Source organism: Oxyura jamaicensis, chromosome 11, assembly GCF_011077185.1.
Source record: "Oxyura jamaicensis isolate SHBP4307 breed ruddy duck chromosome 11, BPBGC_Ojam_1.0, whole genome shotgun sequence".
NCBI lineage: Eukaryota > Metazoa > Chordata > Aves > Anseriformes > Anatidae > Oxyura > Oxyura jamaicensis.
The window spans coordinates 12176424-12196205 of NC_048903.1; the positions used below are offsets into that span (position 1 = coordinate 12176424).

The window sequence follows — 19782 nt, forward strand, 5'->3', positions numbered from 1 at the left end:
TCTACAAGTAGGAAAAAAGAAACCCAGCCATAATTCCTGCTCCTTTCTTCCTCCGTATGCTAGGTTCTCTCACAAACTTTGGAGGATCACTTATGACTGGCCATTGGCTCTAACTTTTCCCAGTTGGTCTCCCGACAATGAATTGGCAATTAGCCTTTGCCTGCTATGCTAATTGACCTTTCACCTTTGTCTTTTCAGCTAATTACCAAACTAGTCTAGCTGGCTGTTTCTCAAAGACTTACATAGTCTTAAGATAATAGGACGCTTCAGGCTGAAACACACACAGGAAGTTTTTCCCCACTCCCCTGTTTTTATCACATATACCGGTTCTCTAGCTGATCACCTGGTCATAGAAATTGGTCTGAAGCTCCTATACCCCGAGGGTGTGAAGTGCTGTGCTGGGAACTAATAAAGACAACTAACTTGACAATTCTGGCATTTCCTTTCTTGTTAGTTCCTAAAATTAACTTTTCATGATTTGTACCTCTCTCTAGACAACTAAAATACAGTGTTTTAGTAGTTAATTTCACATGATTTTTTTTTTTTTTTTTTAACAAATTGATTGACACAGATTTCTCCCTTCTTTCCTTTTTTGTCTGCTAGGCAGCTAAGCTGGATACAGGTAAGTCTCACAACCCAGATCAATCAATACAGTGATAAAGATTAGGTATCAGCCTTGTTCAAAAGATGGGATTTTCATCTTAATGGCTCAGCCTGCTGAAAAACAATTCTCTTTTGGTTTTGCCAGATATAAGGACATAACCTTGTGCAAGAGAAAAGCCTTTTCAGTCTCATAATAAAACTGGTTCCTATTAAGGTATTAAAATTGGAATTTTTGTCATTACTCTGAGAAGTTTTGTTTCTGAGCCTATCTTGAATGCCACCCAAAAACAAAAACAAAAACAAAAAAAAGGCAAAATGAGTTACTCTAGTCAGTTATAGTCAGGACTGTTTATATCAACATTATTAGAAAAAAAACAAAACATCAAAAAACCACAATTACTTTCCAGTATTACAATTTTCCAAAAAAATAGCAGGGCTTTTGTCTTGCATGGCTAATTCAGTTTGCTGCTAAAGAGCTCTCTGATGAATACATCTTTTAATAGCATTAGATGGACTCTCCTAGCAGTCACTAGTAGAATAATTACAAGAGTTGGAGATAGGAAATCTAAATTAATAATTTTAGTGACAGTCCTCTCAATAAGAGGAGTAAACAATGTCTGGCATGTATTTAATTTTTTATTTTATAAGATTTGGTGAGACCATCATATTGTAAGTCTGGTGTTTTTGGTTTGTACTAGTAAGAAACAACACAGACATTCTATAAATCCCATCACTGTAGTTTACGGGTATCTTTGTTTTAGAGTGAGCTGTTATCATGGTAAGCCCTGATTCTGAAACATTTTGGAACAAATGTTTACATACCCATATGATTGCTATTTGAAACTAGCTTTTACAATTTTCTATATTAGAGTTTCAAGAATATATGCTACCATGATATATAGTTTATTTGCAGACTGCAAATGTATTGGTGATGTTTGAGTTAGCTAAAGAAGATCTGGTGGGAGATGATGTTCAAGACATGGTTATGTTCAGTATGGAGCATGTTCAGTTGCCATGGTTATTTCATGAAAATATATGTGTAGTTTAGTTAAGTCCCTGTATAGTTTAATTTGCATCGTAAATAAAAATATATGGGTGCAAACTTATCATATGAAACAAAATCTTTATAATCCCAGGGTTTATGATAATAAATTCAAACTGAGATATATATTATGCACAGATCAACAGAAGCAGTGGCAGATAAGGTAACAGTATTCATCTTTTTTACATAAATAGCAAAACAGGTCAGAAATGCAAAACAGGTCAGAAATAAATGAGTTTCTAGAAGCTGAAGTGATGATGTGATGATCTGAATTTTTGAAGTGATCTTGTGACATTCAGAATTACTAATAATGAACTTGGTTCTCATCCCCCTCTCCTTTTTTATATCACTGAAAGAGCAGCGGGACAAAGGACTAAAGAAAAAGAAATGTGACCATTCTGGTTGTGCAAATGAGGACTTAGAATCAGTTGTTCAGCTGAAGGTAATTTCTTACATGATCTCTCAAATCTTTACTGTTTATATTTCTGTTTAAGCACTGAATAACCTTGATAACAGAACATTAATAGTGCCTGAAAGGGAAATAAAAGTTTGTCCAATTATTTCTTGCTGCTAACTGCTGAAAGATAACATTACATTTATTAGGTTGTCTGATTAATTGCATAAACATGAAATGTTTATGCCTATGAGTCTCTGTTTATAAAATGCCTGGTTCTTTCCTGTGGTCTAAAGGATTTAGACAACCCATTAAATAGCACAAGAGGGACAGCCTTCATCTTCTTCTCTCCCCTCTTCATTTCAGCATTTGCCTATATGAATTCTTGATGCGTGTGGAAACCAAAGCCGTTGCAGGTTGGAATAGAACTCAGGTTGTTCTGAATTGTGACAATTTTGATTTTCAGAACTGGTATTTTTATTCTGATTTGGAAAGGTCTGAGCAACTGTGTGTTCATAGAATGTGGTGGTCCGCATAAAACAATGCAAAAATACAATTTGTCCAAAAGGTGCAATAGAATTTTAATTGGATACAAATAAAGATAAATGTTATGGAAGAACTTAGTGATGCCAAGGTTTCTTCTTTTACTGTTGGACATTTTAAGTACAAATGTAACATCTCAAATATCAGGTGATGTAGAACAGATGTAAAAAAAAAATGTTGTTCATAGATAGGATGTATAAAAAGAACATGAGGGACTTAGATACTAAGTGATTACAATGCAACGTGAGCAGCAAGGTGTAGCTCTGAGGGGGGAACGGATTGAATAGTGTTTAGTGATTTCAAAGCCAATACCAATTCCAGAGCAAAGGCAGAGGTCTATTTGTGAGTTCTGGTGATAATGTGGATAATGATTCTGTCAAGTCAAATGCACGTGCTGACCAATATAAACGAGTTATCAAGGCCTTGTGAATAATGTCCTGGTGATGAGCCATAAATCAAAGTGCAGTCATCAATCCATCTGTAGAGGCCTAGAATGGTTTGGTAGTAACTCTCAAGTTGGTACAAATATTAATATGAAAAATAATGAGTCTGCCAACTTAACGCAGGGGTTTGCTTTGGATAAACACTGTTAGAATTTGGGCTGTCCAGTAAAACAGACAGGTTCGTTTGTCATGTGAATAATATCCCATTCAATGCATTAGAACAACTACCAGTCCCTTATCAATGACAGCTTGTCAGCTTGATGAATACTGTATGTTTCTCACAAGTATCCCGATCAATTATAATTTCTTAATGTAATTATTATCTATTAATTGCATTAATACAGTGTTCGGATACCTTGGTCATAAACACTGATGATTTGTTCTTGCTGCAGAAACAAATGAGAAAAGGGTGATCTCTGTATCAAAGGGTTTGCAGTCTAAATCCAACTAAGATGAGGCAACGGACAGACAGACAAACTGAAAACTACAAGAAAAAATGGGGCACTTTTGGTCTGTGAGATAAGCGATAGTCTTAGGACACTAGCAAACTAATCATTGTCAGTTTTTATGTCAGCATCACAGAGAAGAGGAATGTTAAAGCAACTTTTGAAGGAGGATGATGCATTACTTGGACAGATGTTTGTAGAAGCTCCTTTCAATTGTGGTAGCATGGGAAGACACGGAGGGTGTTTTTTAGTCTTGCCTCTTTCAGTCAAGTCATACAAATTATCACTCTGAGTATGGGACAGGGAGAATATGGAACATTTGGAGTGTTGTCTGTCCAGTTAGCTAACTTGAACTAAATTTAATAAAATAATAAGATTCCAAAAATAGCAAAGAAGTCATGAATATAGGCAAGGACTAGTACAGAAGCCTATTTAATGGCACTGTGGAGGGAAAGGCCAGACAGGCAGTGCTTTAGACAATCAGGCAAGGGTTCTGCTTTATAAAACACCAGAGAATCCAAGCACAATTTAAATCTATAAAAAACAAGGTTCACTAGCTCTATTGCTCACGCGATCGCTTGTTCCTGTTATTAATTTTCCCAGTGGCACTTATTCCAGTATAGTTCCATGGCTGTACAAGATGTGTTTCATCTACAGCCAAGCTGTGAAACCCTGAACTTTCTATTTATTCCTTATTTCTTTGTGTCACATAGACAGAAATGAATTTTCACTGAAGTCGATTTTGCCATAAGGCAAAACTAGCTTCATCTTTCCTGCTTCCTCCCATCTTATTCTCCCAAGCTGTAATTTTGTCTGTGCAAGATAAGAGGTAACGATAAAATACTCTGACAATAATCATGTCCTTGTGTTTTAGTGCTTGGATGTAGGCTGTCTTCTTTGACATCATTTGTAGCCCAGCTAGCCAAGTAGAACAGCTGCACAGGTCAGTTTTCTTTTCTACCCTTCTCCCCAATGTTTTCGGTGGTTCCAAGGGTTAGATTTCCACGGAAAGTGCCCAAATGTAGCCAAAATTATTCTGAAAACTCTTTTTAATAGTTCCTGGACTATAAATATTGCTATCCAGCAGATATTTCCACGTAGTGATTGCTACATGCTCCAACTCTTGTTCTTACACCCAGAAGTAGCTTCCTTGACTCATCAGTGTGACAGTGAAATCCCCAAAACCAAATTGAAAGCAAAACAGTAAGCAAAAAGTGCCTGTTTCACATTTTGAAGTTTGACTGTTTGTTCTAAACTGTTGTGTATAAACAGTCTTCTAAAAATAAAAGTTGTTAACACAGACAGCAAATAAGTACTTCCATATAGATTTTATTTCAAAATACCTATTGTTGTCCTTCCCTTTATGTTCGTATTATCGAGAAAGTTTACTGTTGCTCATGAAGTTACTACCTTGAGAAAATTACCAACTCAGCACTATGATTACTTTAGGAGAGCACCAAATAAGACAGCTTCACATTGTTTAGACAATTTGATTACTCTTACTCATGATTTCAGAATGTGATAATCTAAGTGTTGCTTTAACTTGAGTGCTCAACCATCTTCCACCGTGATTTATACAAACAAATGAAATGTCAAGTTGAAATGTTCCAGATTTAGATCTCCTGAAGTTCTGTGTTGCTGCCCTTTGTTACAGACACTCTTCAAACCTCCTCACCAGCTAATGTATACTATTACAGCTCTGAGTAAAGCAGCAGGTTTCTGCATTGTCTCTAAATTTAAGCCAAGACTACTCAACTTCTCTGCAACAATAGAACTTTACAAGAAAAATGGTCTTAACATTAACCATGCACACAAAACTACTTTCAGACTTCTTTGTCTTCTGGAGAAAAATACAAATTTTGCTAATACAATCTCTTCTCAAAAAAAAAAAAAAAAAAAAAAAAGGTCCTCAGACCTTCCTCCTAAGGGAAATGTAAATTAGCCACAAAGCAATGAAATATATGGCTGCGTATCAAAACACTAGAATGAAACATGCAGCTGGGAATCTGGGAAAATGCTGTTCTGCAATTTAAAAATCTGAACAAAAAGGACAAAAAGTAAGGCTTTGGGAGAAGATGGAACAGTTTTGACAATTTATGACTAAGAAGATCAGATGCATCTTTTTGAAACAGATAGCCCAGTATTCCTAACTGTGTGATGCAGTGAAATATGCATGATCACAAATATAGAGAACATCTATATACAGTAAGAAAGAACACAGAAAGTTTTATTATTTGTCAGTTGTTGTAAAAAGATTCTACATTTGCTGTGAAAAATGTCCATGTCAATACATGAATGTATGTGGTTTCTTGGAGTCAGATTTCTACAATTCCTAACTTTCCTAATGGAATGAATCCTAATGGATTTTATCCAAAGACTAATAGAATTAATCCAATTTTGTTTATCATTCGTAAGTATAGGTCTCAAACTCTTTTTGAACATATGAAACTAAGAAAGTGTTGTGAAATAAGGCACCAAGGCTAGTCTACCTGTAGTGTATCTTGTTTGCATGAAAACAAATGTAATATTTCAAATACCAGCTAGACAAGATATGAATATATTTTAACTATTTTTTTTCTTAATACCACTTGGAGGCCAAGGGAAAAAACATATATTGTTCATTCATCTTCCCTCTCAAGAGAGATTTCATACTGACAGATACTTGGGATTCCAGCTGTGGGACGGAGCTATTTGTGTTAAAAGTGTCTTTTGTCAATGTAAATCGTGGCATAATTCCAGAAGTACCTACGGTTTCTAGTACACTATTGAAAGGGGACGTTGCTGCCTACCTATTGAAGCTTCAGAGTAACCGTATTGAATAAATACCCAGAAAAGCTGTATGAGCTCTCTGGTGTACTGCACATTTGACCTCTTTGTCTCCAGAAATGAATTATATCGAGTTCAGATTTCTATGTCCCATTCTTTCTTCCATCTAATTAACTAGACTAAGTTTTAAGTTCTTATCTGCAATAGTGCACAACAGATTGGAAGAAGATTTTGTACAGGCAGTGTTGATGCGTGGTGATCAGATATTCTCAAGGTCAAACAATAGAATAATAAATCAGCAATAGCTGTATTTTATTGAGCAGTAGTGAAACACTACTGCTAGAAAGCTGAGGAACTTACATTGCAGTTAGAGAATTTTGAGTCTATTCTACTCTTCAGAGTGAAAATGTGTATATTTCAGTATGTATAGAATGCATTGAGATTATATTTCTAGTCTTGCAGTGGACAGGAGGAAGAATAATGAGGTTGTGTTTGTTTTTCTTTCTAGACGAAGATGGTAAATAGTATCAGACCATTGTGCAATGCCACTGCTAAACAGCGGCCACCTGGGCTTCTGGAGAGTGACCACTGTGCTTTGAGCCCAGTGATCTAGTCTGTTTTCTCTTCCACTGCAGTCCACCCATCCAGACTGCATGAACCCTGCAATGATACTGGCCTGTTACAAGAGAGGAAGGAAGGTGAAGAGCGCTGGTGGCATTTGCACCCATAGAAGGGCATGAACAAATGGAGGGGTGGAGCAGCTGCTGCAAGGCAGCATACTTGGGTATACTGAGAGTAGGATTGTAGTGTGATAGGTAGCTTGATAGGCAGTTGAACCAAGGAGGCTTTTTCTGTAATGGGGTTAGAAGACGGTGGTTGTAAATACAGATGTAAATCAGAAGCGAGATAGAAGTTAAATATCAAAGGAAAGAGCAGGGAATGAGGGAATAGGTACTGGATGGAAAACACGTTAAAATGAATAGGTATCAAGGAGTTAGGCAGCTTCGATATGTGATAAATAAACAAGGTTCAAGACATATTGAAAATGCGAAATCATTAATTCCAAATTTCTCCTATGTGATGCAAATATGCAGAGACCCATGTGCAAGACATTTTGCTACCAAGTTGCCTCTTAGGACTGAATATCTGAAACTGGAAAGGATTTATCTACCAGAAGTTCAGATGCTGTGTGGCATATTAAGTGAATTAATATGCACAACATTGCATCTTCTCTTCCAAATTAATAAACAGCACGTTCATTTCTTTTCTACTAATTGAATGTTTAACTTGTTTGTCTAGGCCAGTGATAGGTCAGTAAGAGGTTAGGAATAAATATTGCTTGTTTTCTCCAGAGCCCTGAACTGTCACTGGGTTTCATATTTCCTCCAGCCTGTCTCAGTGCAATACTGTTTTGCAGACAGATGAAAGAATTTCTTTCATTATTAAAACAAAAGGGCAAGTAAAGAGTTAGGGAACTGATAATTATATACAAACTTCTTGCCTGAGGGCAGAAGAAAAAAAATCAATGTGTTACAGTTTTTTTTTTTTTTTCAGTATAATTAGTGACTTTATAGAGAGCAAATTAGTATACATACTTTCTTTTCAGGACTTTATCATGGGTGGAGTTTATAGCTAGAGGATACTTGCTCTTCGTATCATTCTTTTGGCTGGCTAGGGTATCTGAACAATGGGAAATGAGGAAATAGTGCAGTTCTAAAAATTAGATAGTTGTAGACATATTTCTAGGCTACTTTGTTTGTGAGCTGTTTTTGTTACTGTTTAATTTCTTGTTTGCTTAGGTTGGAATTTGTTGAAGCTTATAAAGAGTACCGGAGTGTTTCAGGAACTACCTCTAAATTTTTAAAGGGATTGTGGTACCGAGGTTGGAGATGATTATAACTTAACTTTATACATCTAAAGTAACCTTATTTTCTTAAGCACTGCCAGTTGCCAGTGGAGAGAGTGAATCCTTTTGTTGGCAGAATATGAAGTTGGTTCACAGAATATGAATCTGGTTTACATCATTCTCTCTTTATTGACTGACTACATAAGTTATATGTAAGTTCAGATCCATGTCTGATTTGGAGGAGAAGTTAATTACCTTGCTTAATAGCAAATCTGTTCATGTTACTCAGGAGGGTAGAGACAGAATAGCTGCTTAGAGGGATTTTGGAAGAAACTAGATGTGTATGACTTCAAAGTAGTAGAGCTGTTTTTAAGGGCACCATTAAAAATATCTCTTAAATACATTTCATATGAAGGCACTTGGATTAATTGCATGGTACTGAGAAAACATCTCTTGTATAGTGAGCAGGGACCCCGCTGAAAATTATGTTCTTACTCCTGCTAAGACAAGGAGAAAAGCTGTCATACTTGCCACCTGTGTTCACTATTTGTATCTGTATCTTGAGCATGGAGACTAAGCCACTATAAGCTAGCTTTGAATTCATAATCCTTTCATATCTTCTTACTTTTCTCATCCACTATCTACTAGTACTGTCTCTTGGCTTCTCTACCAATACATGAAGTTATCCTACTGTATTTATTGCTGGCTCCATGTTCTACCCTTTCTTTGCACTCCATAATACCTTCCATCATCCATTTCACCAATTCTGTTTTTCTTGCACAACTTTTCCCTCTAACCTTTAGAAAAGCATCTCTTCTTTCTCATGCAAGAGAAGGAACCTTGTTTTTATCTCCTTTCTGTAACTTAGACGTAATTCCATCAGTCCCTTCAGACAGGACAGCATCCCTAAAGCCTGGGCTGACGTGGTGAGCAGTGGGCCGTGGGCCCTGCCCGGGTAGGCCAGCAGGCGTTGTTACGGGAGGAGACATCACGAGGTACTTTTGCTTGAGAATAGGCAGGTGGAGGTGTGTTTAAGAATAGGAAGGGCTCCTGGATATAGTCACTTGAGAAGAGAAGTTCGCCCAAAGTTTGGCAGCTGGCAAATAACATCTTCTGAGGGAAAGGGAGGAAGGTGATGGGCAACACGCACTTAGTGCAAGGTGAAAGCATCTCCTCATGCACAGGCAGATGAACAGTGGCAAACATTATATGCAGAGTAGTGTTAACATGGTCTTGCAGCTTGTGAAATTGCAGTTGGTTAATCCATACGTTGTTAGTCAATGCATGGGAATGTGCAGCAAGTCAACGAAAAGAACAGCAGTGAGGAGAAGGACAAAGTGCCGAGTCTGGACTGGGCTCTTCGACTCAGACCTCATGAAATTCCTGCTAATCTGAACATCATCAGTGAACATTTTCCACATTTAGAGTCATGAGTCACAGAGGGATATTTCTCATGTACCACAGCAACTCCTAGTCAGTTTTTTAAGGTCAAAGATCCATCTATAAAATTCACTAATGCTGAATCTGTTCTGTTGTTTCCTTTGCTTTTTTCCACTGTGGTTACAGTTTCTGTAAGTTAAATGTGCTGGAACACAGAGGGCAATAATTTGAGAAAAGGTTCATTTTAAGGGTAATCTACCAAACTGTGAAAGCCAGAGAGATTTTTACAAGTTTGATTTAGAGAATATGTACCATTACTTATGGGGCAGCATACCCATAAAGGTTCGGTGACATTTAAATAAACTAATAGATGAGGGGTTATTCCTCCAACTCAAAAGCAAATGAAAAGCACAATGACAAATGGACATTTTGTACACTTCAGTAAGAATACAGTAAAGATATTTTATGTGGACAGAAAGAAAACACCAGACAGTCCATGAGCTGAACAGTCAACCTTTGCATGGCACTTGGTATAGCAGAGTGGATTTATGACTTAAATTAATTCATCTCATGAAGGGCAATAGTAATTGAGACCTCTTTGTGTGTTTTATAGTGTGAATACTAATGTAATTAAATGCTTAAAATTAAGGATAGATAAAAACTTGATCTGACAGTAGTAACTCTGCAAAAACAAATTGCAGAGCACATAGCCAGTGTATGAATCTGTGATTAATTTATACAGCCGTTTATAATGCACTAAGTAGCTGCATGCCAATTATTACGGAAACAAATTGTGTTTATATTAGCATGTCTGAGGTGATCATTGATCCCAAATAGCATTATTTGAAGACTAATAGAGAGAATAATGAAGGAATAACATTCTGCCCTGCAGCTGTCCAGTGTGTTTCAAAATGGAAAGTGAAACTGGCACATTTTGGGTTTCATTGATTTAATCAAGAAACAAACAAAAAAGCTCTCTCACTTTCCATCAGTAAGATTTTTCTTGTCACAAGTAAATAGCTTATTTTGTCATCGCCAACAAAAACATTAAAGTCTTTTGGAGGGGCATGGACTAGAATGTGAAAAGGCAAATCTTTGTCATTCTGAAATAAAGTCATTAGCTGGACTCTCACTTCTTAAAAAGATGAAGATGGAAATTCAGTGGAAATTCTCCTTTAAAAAGCGATAAATTTGCTGAGGAATGATTGATTATTGAAAATATGCTTGTAATTCTTTTCCTTTATTATTTTTTACTTTCAATCAAAGTTCCTGAACTAGTAGGTAAGGCCGGCTGCTTCTGATTTTACTTGCTGATTTTATTGCTAAGGTGTGGCTCTAATGATTACTATGATGAGTGAAGTTTGAATTTTGAACCTCCGATTCTGAATTCATGTTGGAATAGAGGTGTTGTTTTAAAAGATCTTGAATAAGGTTCAGAATAATAGAAGGAATGGAAAAGCTGATGATTTTGATGGAGTTGTTAAACTGTAGACAGATGAGGTTGTCTTATTCTCTATTCTTTCCATTTATTTAATTTAAATTTCAATATTGGAAGCTCACAACAAGAGAGCTAGTCAGTTTATTTCTGACAAAATGAACTGCAGAATTCAGCAATGATATTGTTGAATGCTGTGATATCATAACTTTTATTCCTGTGGAATATGTCTAATAATAGGAATGTGTTATAATTGTCTGAAAGAAGTGATAGGGCAGCTGCAATTCTTCCACTGGAGAGAAAAGAAGCAGTAAGAATAGGCTAAGGAAAAAATTAAGCAAATACAATTGCCCTTTTAAAATAGCTATTTCCCTCCACATGAGCTCCAATGATCCTAATTACTTAATGAAATAGGCGCATTTCCACTTGAGTTTTGAGGGGAGGCCTCAAAACTGCATCAAAATTTAATTTAACAGCTTTCTATTGTCAACCACAGCTTAACACTGAGGCATTTTGTAAGGTAACTTTAATTAGTGAGCACATGAACCAAGTTATGATATAGTATCTCCTTAACCACCACTGGAGAAGAGTTTGATCTCATGAGGTATGTAATGTTAGATTGATCGGAGAACTAGAAAATACTTGTCCAGGGGCCTGACAAGATACGGACCGGAGAACACTAATTGACCCATTTTAAGATGGGCTTTATGCAGCTTTCCAGTTTTGGATGTGCAACTGTATGTACACAAGTACTGGAAGTCACGATTAACTAAGAAGCCAGATTATGATGATCAGGTGATTAAACCACAAGTATTATTCTTGGCTTACACTAAATAACATCTGTGAGATGAGATGTCGTCTTTCAAAATCAGGCCTGGTTACTTACTCCAGACAGTTTTTGAAGTGATTTGCATTTCCTGTGGAGGTTGGTTATTGTATTTTTTAGACTAATGTGTCGATTGATGGAATTCTTTCACTGATGTAAAATCAACTTGGTTAAGCACTTCCTAGGGAGCAGTTACTTAACTTTTTTTTTTTTTTTTTTTTTTTTTTTTTTTTTTTTTTGTGCAGAGATTTCTTTGCCCTTCTTGTCACCTTAATAAAGATTACTCTACAACAACTCACAGCTTATCCAACTTCAACGGTAAGCAAGAAGGGGATAGACTCTTTTGAAGACTACTTTTTTTTGAAATAATTATCTAGACTTGTCTGAATGTAGTCAAGATTGTCCTGACATTTTGAGAAGATAACATGGGAATTAAGACACATGGGGAATTTTCCCTTTCCCTTAGTTCTCTCAGTAGACCTGTGGGCGGGACATCAAAACTGTTTTCAGAGACCCACTTCTGTACTGTTGTAGTTCTTAGCTTGGGAGCAGAAATCCCTTTCTGGGGCACTTTTGTTTTTAAATAATTCTTTAATTGTGAGCTGCCAAGAACTGTGCTGAGACTTCACAGTTTTATCTGCTTTAGCACAGCTGAAGAGATGTGATAAATGCAACCTGTTATACAACACAATAAGACATAGAAAACTATAGAGGGAAACGACTGAAATGATAGGCTATAATCAAAGGTGAAGGGAAATGTAGTGCCACACAAATATCTCTGAGAAATTTGTTGAACAAACTCAAGCTCTTGTATAATTAGATGACAAGATTTATTTTAAACTATGAGGTATGAGTGTGACAGCACTATAATTTGTCTTAAATAATTTCTTCACACCCAACAAGACACGGTCTTCAAAGTTCAGCCCTGCTATGGGTTTCTTAAAAATGAAACCAAACATTTTTACACCTAAATTGGGTATGGAAACTGAAATAAAGCTTGCTAAAAGACAGGTTTGAAATTTCCTTTTAAGATTAAAGAGATTACTTGATCTAGTGAGGTAATTACTCATGCTTTCCTATCTGATTTCCTCTAACACAGTCTTGTTGACAGCACCTGTTTTATTTTTCATTGTGAAATGATGTGTGCACACAGAGCTTAAACATTTTGGGACAGGGCATCTGTGTATGGTTTTCCCTTCACTCCCTTTGTAACCCACTGTTGTCCAGCATACAGTGAAATAAGTTTTCTCTATATGTGACAGTTTAAGGGAACACGTTTAGAAAATAATATTGCAAGTAACTTTGCATTTTCCCTGTTCTGAAAGGGGAAAGAGTCAAAAATGCCATGAGATCTGGTGATCCTAAACTCTGTCATGCTATAGTATTATTGTATAGTATTATCGTCATTTCTGTGAAGGATAGATACCAAAATCTGTATTTGCCGTATCTGTTCATTTGCAACATTTGTTTTAAGTTACTTTTCCAGCAATATTTCCTAATGGCAATGTCCCAGTAGGCTTTGGCACTTGCCTGAACATGAATGCAAATGGTGGCAGTGCACAGTTGGGTCGTGTTCTTTCACTGCTTGTGGGGTGTGTAGCCAGGAGTGAGAACCAGGAGTGAGATGTCTGTGTCATACTGTATATTGTGGCACTGATTCTTTACAATGACTGACTCTGCAAACAATTCAGGGAAGATACCCAGGCAGATGGAGTTTTGTTTCCATGGCTGTAAATTGCTTTCTACAAATATTTGTCCCAGTCTATTGAACGCTCGTGGCAAGGTGAGTCAGTGTGACCATAGCAAATGTCTATAAATACCAGAGCGAATATTTATGGTAAATTTTTGCTGTATTCATGCAGCCTAATTACAACATATGCCTACATTATTTGTGACATTTTAAGATCTTCTCGTTTATTTCCTATTGTTTCCAGATTCTAGTACATTGAAAGCAAAAATACTTCCTGGCAGCACAGAGCTCTTCTGTTTTCAGTGATCCATTTGCCATGTGGAATAGTTTGTTCAGACATAGAGTCAGAGACCCCTTCTTCATGTGCCAGTTTTTTTTCCTGTGTAATCTCTAATAGGCTTTTCCTTTCTCTTACACTCTATCCTATAATTCTTGCCACAGGGTCTTTAAAGTCTGCATCCATAACTGATATGTCATGAGGAATTTGAAACTTCATTGAAAGGGAAGATAATCAGCTTTATGTTATTTGTTTACATTTTTGGTGTGTTTTATCCTAACTAGATATAGCTGTTCTGAACCAGTGGCAATCCCAAAGGAAATCAGCTGCTTCTTTATGGTGACATAGCTGGGTAGCCTTCCTGACAAAGTACAGCATCACTGCTCTGTAGCTTAGCTCTCTGGAGGTAGCGTTCGTTTTCGCAAAGCTAGAACAAGAACTGTTATATATTCATGAAGCTTTGAATTCATTAACTGTGAATCTGTTGTCTTGTCAAGTCCCTTTCTAAGGAATGTTAAAATTCAGCCAGATGTCTGGTGTTACCTCCCCTTAAAAAAAAAAAAAAAAAAAAAAAAAAAAAAAAAAAAAGAGAGAATATCTTTAATCTGTGAATTGATAGTCAGTGAAGTTCAGTACTTTTAAAGTCCATCCAGGTACCTGGCACTTCTCATGGCTTTGAACATAATTATTATAGTTGGGTCAGGAGTTTTCACTCAGAAAAGTTTTTCTCTCAGAAAATGATTAGAAGGATGTCTGTCACAGTTTATGGGTTGAAACCATAGGTGTATGACACATTTGCTAGTACAGTAAGGCTGCTATTCTGTCACTCCTGGGAGTGGAGTGATGATACAACTTCTGGTAGCAGATTTTACAGGCGTTCTCAGCAGGGGAACATCAAGAGTCAGAATTTCTGACTTCGGTTCCATTTTTTTGGATGGAAATGTGCTTTGATAGATCTTCCCATCTTCTTTCTCAGAACTTAGAACTGTGGAACAAGATTATAATAATGATTGCTGCAGGCTATTAGTCCTAAGGTTGGTAGCCCAGAAGCCTGGGAGCCTGATCCTACTTTTACATGAGGAATCTTGCATGCTGAAAAGCTCTGTCTTCATATTGAGTTTAATGCTTTGTGACAGTGAACCCAGCAGCTCTTGGACCCCCTAACTCAAGTTGGGAGTGTCAGATTTTCTTGTTTACAGAAGCAAGCAACAAAGCCTTGGGTTTCCATCAATTTGCTCTTGCGCCGTTGCAGGGAGAGTCCTCTCTCAGCTTGCTCCTGCGCATCAAGGACATCCAAAGAGCCCCTGAAGTTCACAGCCAACAGCTGTGGCATTTCTAAATGTGAAACAGCAAAGGAAGTTCTCTTGTTTTTCTATTATTTTTAAAGTTTGTTGTTGTTGTTAAAAATTCATTATTCAGAACCTAAGTAAAAGATTATGCATGATTCAGAATCCAAGCATTTCAAAACACTGACATTTTCCTCTTGAAAATAAACCTTGTTTGCATCTGTACAGGCAGTAACCAGCACTTCTCAGCTGCACACTGGAAACTGCTGTATCACCAGTGCTACAGAGATCCCATAGCTTATATCATGACATTTTCTTCAATTTTCTGCTAACAGAACCTTTGTCTGTGGGGCAATAGCAGTTAAATGACTAAGAAATATTTCCTTAGGATATCCTACTCCTCAAAAGCCTGTTGAGATGTTAATCTTCAACCTGCTTCCTTATTTTGGACTCTAGACAGGCACTGTAGAGGCAGACTGGGATACCTAATTTCAAAAGACATTTTCAACACCAGTGGTTACTTATTGATTCAGCTGTTCATAAATCATTTAGAGATCCTCCTGCTGAACACGTCTTTCAGACAGGATCCCTGATGTTGCTAAACTCAGCTATACAAGCCCTCCCAGGCAATCCACCCCAACAATAGCTTGTTTGATCAAGTGTCTGCTTTAGATTTTTTTTTAGCATGAGACCTTTATGTGTTTTCAACAGAGTTTAGGTAGAGAATCCTTGATTTGTATTTTGAAGTAAGCAGATGTTGCATTCTGCTCTATTTTATTGCGAACTACAGAATAAAATCAACTGCTGTTAAGAAGAATGAGGTAGTTTGCAAGAAAACAACCAACACAAAACCCTCAAAACTTAGGAAATGTGAGATACGCAACCTTAATTCAGTCACCTGTGCTTCTAAATTATGAAATACAAGGCTATATGACATGTAATCATAATCAGGGGAAAGCTGCTGCTTATTCCTTAGTTCTGCCACTCCTGACTTCTGAATGCTTCAATTTGCAGCATGAGCAATTCAGTCATTTTGAAGCATTCTATCTGAAATTCCCACCAAACTCTTAAGTTGTCTAAATTCAGATACATTTTCCAGCTTCTTCGTACATTTACTTGAAGTAAAACATTAAGTCACCATTCTAAAGCACAGAATAAAGCATAGAATACTGCAATTGCTCCATAAAATGGCAAAATTTACCAGTGTAAGAACAATGTATTCTCCACTATATTATTCTCTGAAAAAGCAGAATTATTTTTTGCTGAAACTTAACCAAAAATCAAATCAAATCAAATCAGCCTGAGGCAGACATCATCCTGGAATGGAAAATGTCAGTCTGAGCAATTAAAGTGTAGAAACCTATGAGCAGCTAAAGCACGGTTGTATGACAGAAAGTATCTAGGAAGTCTTGGCTAAACATCACAGCCAGTATCACTTACCCTTATATAGGTGTTACAATAGAAGTAAAACATACTAAAGCAAAGAAATTGTCAGCTCCTGTAATGTTCCATACAGTTAAGGAAACAGTTCCCCTGTTCAACCTGATGAACATGCCGTTACTGCAGAATGGACATGGAGCCACTCAGTTCAACAAATGATCCTACAGTGGTGGCGTGTGTGGAATGAATGGCACTATTGCACAGCACTTTTGAACAGGATGTGTGACAGATACTGTGCTGTGTATTTGGGAGGAACTGGACATAACTGAACAATAAGAGGTAGCAAAAAGATAACATGCGAATAGTGAGTTAGGGCAATGCTGAGAATGTCATGGTAATAGCACTACAAAAGGATGTAAGAAATTAGTAATGGAAACCTAAAGAATAATACCAAATATATACATATATTTTTAACCTGACATAACTTTCCACAAATGCGTATAGGTGATGAAAGGCTTTACAGCATTTCTGCATCTTCCACTTTACTAGTAACTGTTTTCCATTTTAAATGAAAAAAAAAAAAGAAAAGAAAATGTATGGAGAATTTAATTTTTAAAGTACATAAATATTGCAAGTTTGAAGTTACAAAGAACAAGTAATAGTTGTTACAGTGAAGCCTTGTTTCACTACCACATGTATTGTATCTCAGCTCCCCAGTACATTGAGCTCAAAATTATTGTTGTCTTTACACTGTGCGCCTCACTGTCAAAGGAAAGCATGACTCTTACTCATACCTTCATCATTTTCAGCTGTCTGAGGTGGAAACATGACAGGTCAGGAAGATTTTCAAAGACATTTAGAAAATGAATGTAATCGTGGGGAGTTGAAACAAATAAGGCCTTTTCTTCCCACTGCCTTCACAGACATGTTTCTCCCTGCTGTGTAATTACCTCCCTGCCTAGTACTACACTATGCATCGAAATAAACATAGGTACTTAATAATATAAAGGTGCTTCCTCCACAAGAGGTGACAAATGGTTTATGGCTGAGTACTTTATTTTTACTAAAGTAATTTTTGGCATTACTGTCAGTGTTAGATCTTTTTAAAATAGTAACAGAAAGGAATTTTCTTTAAATAGTCTGCTAACTTGAGTTAATTATTAGGTTTTGGAACATCTTTTATCATGTAGAGACAACTTACCGCCTTCACCAACACAGGAGCTGTTCCTGTCTTAATGTAGGTATTCTCCTGAGTAAAAACAGTGTTAAGTTGTATCTGGGCAAGGCGTTAAGTAGTGTTTTATATCATGCTAGCTCACTTGTTTGGAAAACATAAATACAACAGAAAATGTCTTTGTCAATACCCATCTAGACAGCTGCCATGTTTAGTTGGTGAAGGCAGTGTTGAGATGCTGCCAGATAGAAAAGTGATGTGAAGGAGAATGCAAATCCCGAATTCTCAGAGTGCAGACTAAAGTGCTTATTAATTCCAGTTATTACTTAACTAACAATCATGTGTCTTTTTAAAATTCCTTATTATCATGTAAATGCAGTAACTCCAAATTAAAGAGAAAGAGAAAATAGAGGAGGACACTCTCTTAAACCAACACATGACAAAAAAACCAGTCTGTGCAACATGTCGCTACGGGATTGTTCATAAATCTGAAATTTAAGATTCCCTGGTCAGCTTAACTTGTAGTTGTACTTGTGACAGTGCAAGTTTATTCCTTTCATTTCCTATTTTTCATTTTTTTCTCTTCCTTATTTCTCACAGCTTGGAACATCCAAAGTGTGAGAAAAATCTCAGTAATTTTCTCAGACAGGGTCTTCTGTGAAGAAAACACAGAAGAATGAAACTTGGTTTCTCACATAAGTGAAAAGACTTAAGAGTCTGGAAGTGCCATTATAAATAGAGCTGTGTGCCCTCCTCCACCCCCATAATAATCTTATCTCAGTACTTTAAATAAGCAGTCTCCTTTATATCTACTCTTTGCAGAGAGCTGGAGACTGTAATATTTCTTTGTAGGCATCACCGGACCAGAAAATATACTCCAAACATCCAGAAATTTCCTGTGTCCCTTGATTAACACCCCAAGTTGAGTCAGCCCCTGACCTACTGTAAGGCCCAGTAAGATTCAGAGCCTGGGAATTTTATGGCTTTGTTTGTCTTGTCCATGAAGCAGTTGTAAGGCTTGGCTTTAGATTTTAGGGTTATGTTTCTCAGAACTCCAGCTTTTGGGAATTTTTACACTTTATATGGAAGATTAAAAAAAAAAAAAATCTTTTGTTTGTGAGCCTGTGATTTGTAGGTGGGTTTAGAGGTGACCGAGCTGCATTTTGGAGGCTATAAAAATGAACTAATCCAAAGCCCAGCTCAGAATTTCATCTCGATAGAAGATTTTTTCTTCATCAGCTCATTTTGCTTGTTCCCCTTGTGTTTAGTTGCAGTGCATTTATGAACCTCTATTTGCATCATGCTATTTTAACTTGATGTGCCAGAATGGGTAAATCTGAGGCTGTACAGGATAATGACAATGTCATTTTCAAGGCGCTCTAAATGATATGGAAGATAACTTGAACAGATATTAGTTTCCCACTGTGCTCAGTTGTTACACAGTAGCTAATTAAAAGGCAGTTGACAAGCACATAAGACAAGCAATGCTTGTTGGAGTCCTTAGCAAGCTGAAAAATAATCTAATAACCCTAGAATTAATTTAGACTCAGATGTTTCATTGCAAATGGTTAATAGGCTGATGGTTGAACTGGTGTGCTCAGACACTTTTCTACATGAAGTAGTACATGACCAGTTTAACTTTTCTCCTATGTAATAAAATTATACAAATCTAAATTATACACACGTTCCCAAGTTCCTAGACTTCATTAAATACTAGGGGATTAAAAACTTGTATAAATTAATCAATGTGCTATAATCCTAAAAATTATAAAATGAGCCCTTGAGGAAGTAATGTAATACTAGCTTTTTAATTAGTGTGACACCAGAGATTCATTGTTCTATAATGTAAGTCTTATGTTTATGAATTGTATTATAATTTTAAAATAGAAAAAAAAGAATAGTGTTTTTACTAGTTACGAATATGGGTTTATGGGTTTTGATCTTGTAAACACATCTTCAGCTTCTACTCTTATGGGTAAATACTGTGCCAGTGAGTACAGTCTTATCTTTACTTTTGTGAGTAAACAGGATTCCTGGGCCTGTTTCATCAAGATCTCCATAAATAATTGTTGTGGTAGCCAGAAACCCTGCTGATACCAATGAAGTGCTAGTAGTGCTTAGAGTATCAGCTGACACTTCAAGATGAAAATGTCCTTTTTTTGTTTGTTTGTTTTGTTTTTAAGAGTAAAGTGGCAACCTCTGTTAGGTACAGTCACTTTTCAGAAGAGCTTGCTATGCCATCTGACAAATA

The 19782-nt window shown here is 36.6% G+C and overlaps 1 long non-coding RNA gene across 1 annotated transcript in view; it reads left to right on the forward strand.

Moving 5' to 3' along the window:
- The first annotated feature begins 601 nt into the window (after positions 1-601).
- The window catches only part of LOC118172823, a 78739-nt gene continuing 59558 nt past the window's right edge, over positions 602-19782 (forward strand). Inside the window, exons 1-3 of the long non-coding RNA XR_004753871.1 lie at positions 602-622; positions 2007-2087; positions 4346-4414. This is a non-coding gene — a long non-coding RNA (uncharacterized LOC118172823). The remainder of the gene's footprint in view (positions 623-2006; positions 2088-4345; positions 4415-19782) is intronic.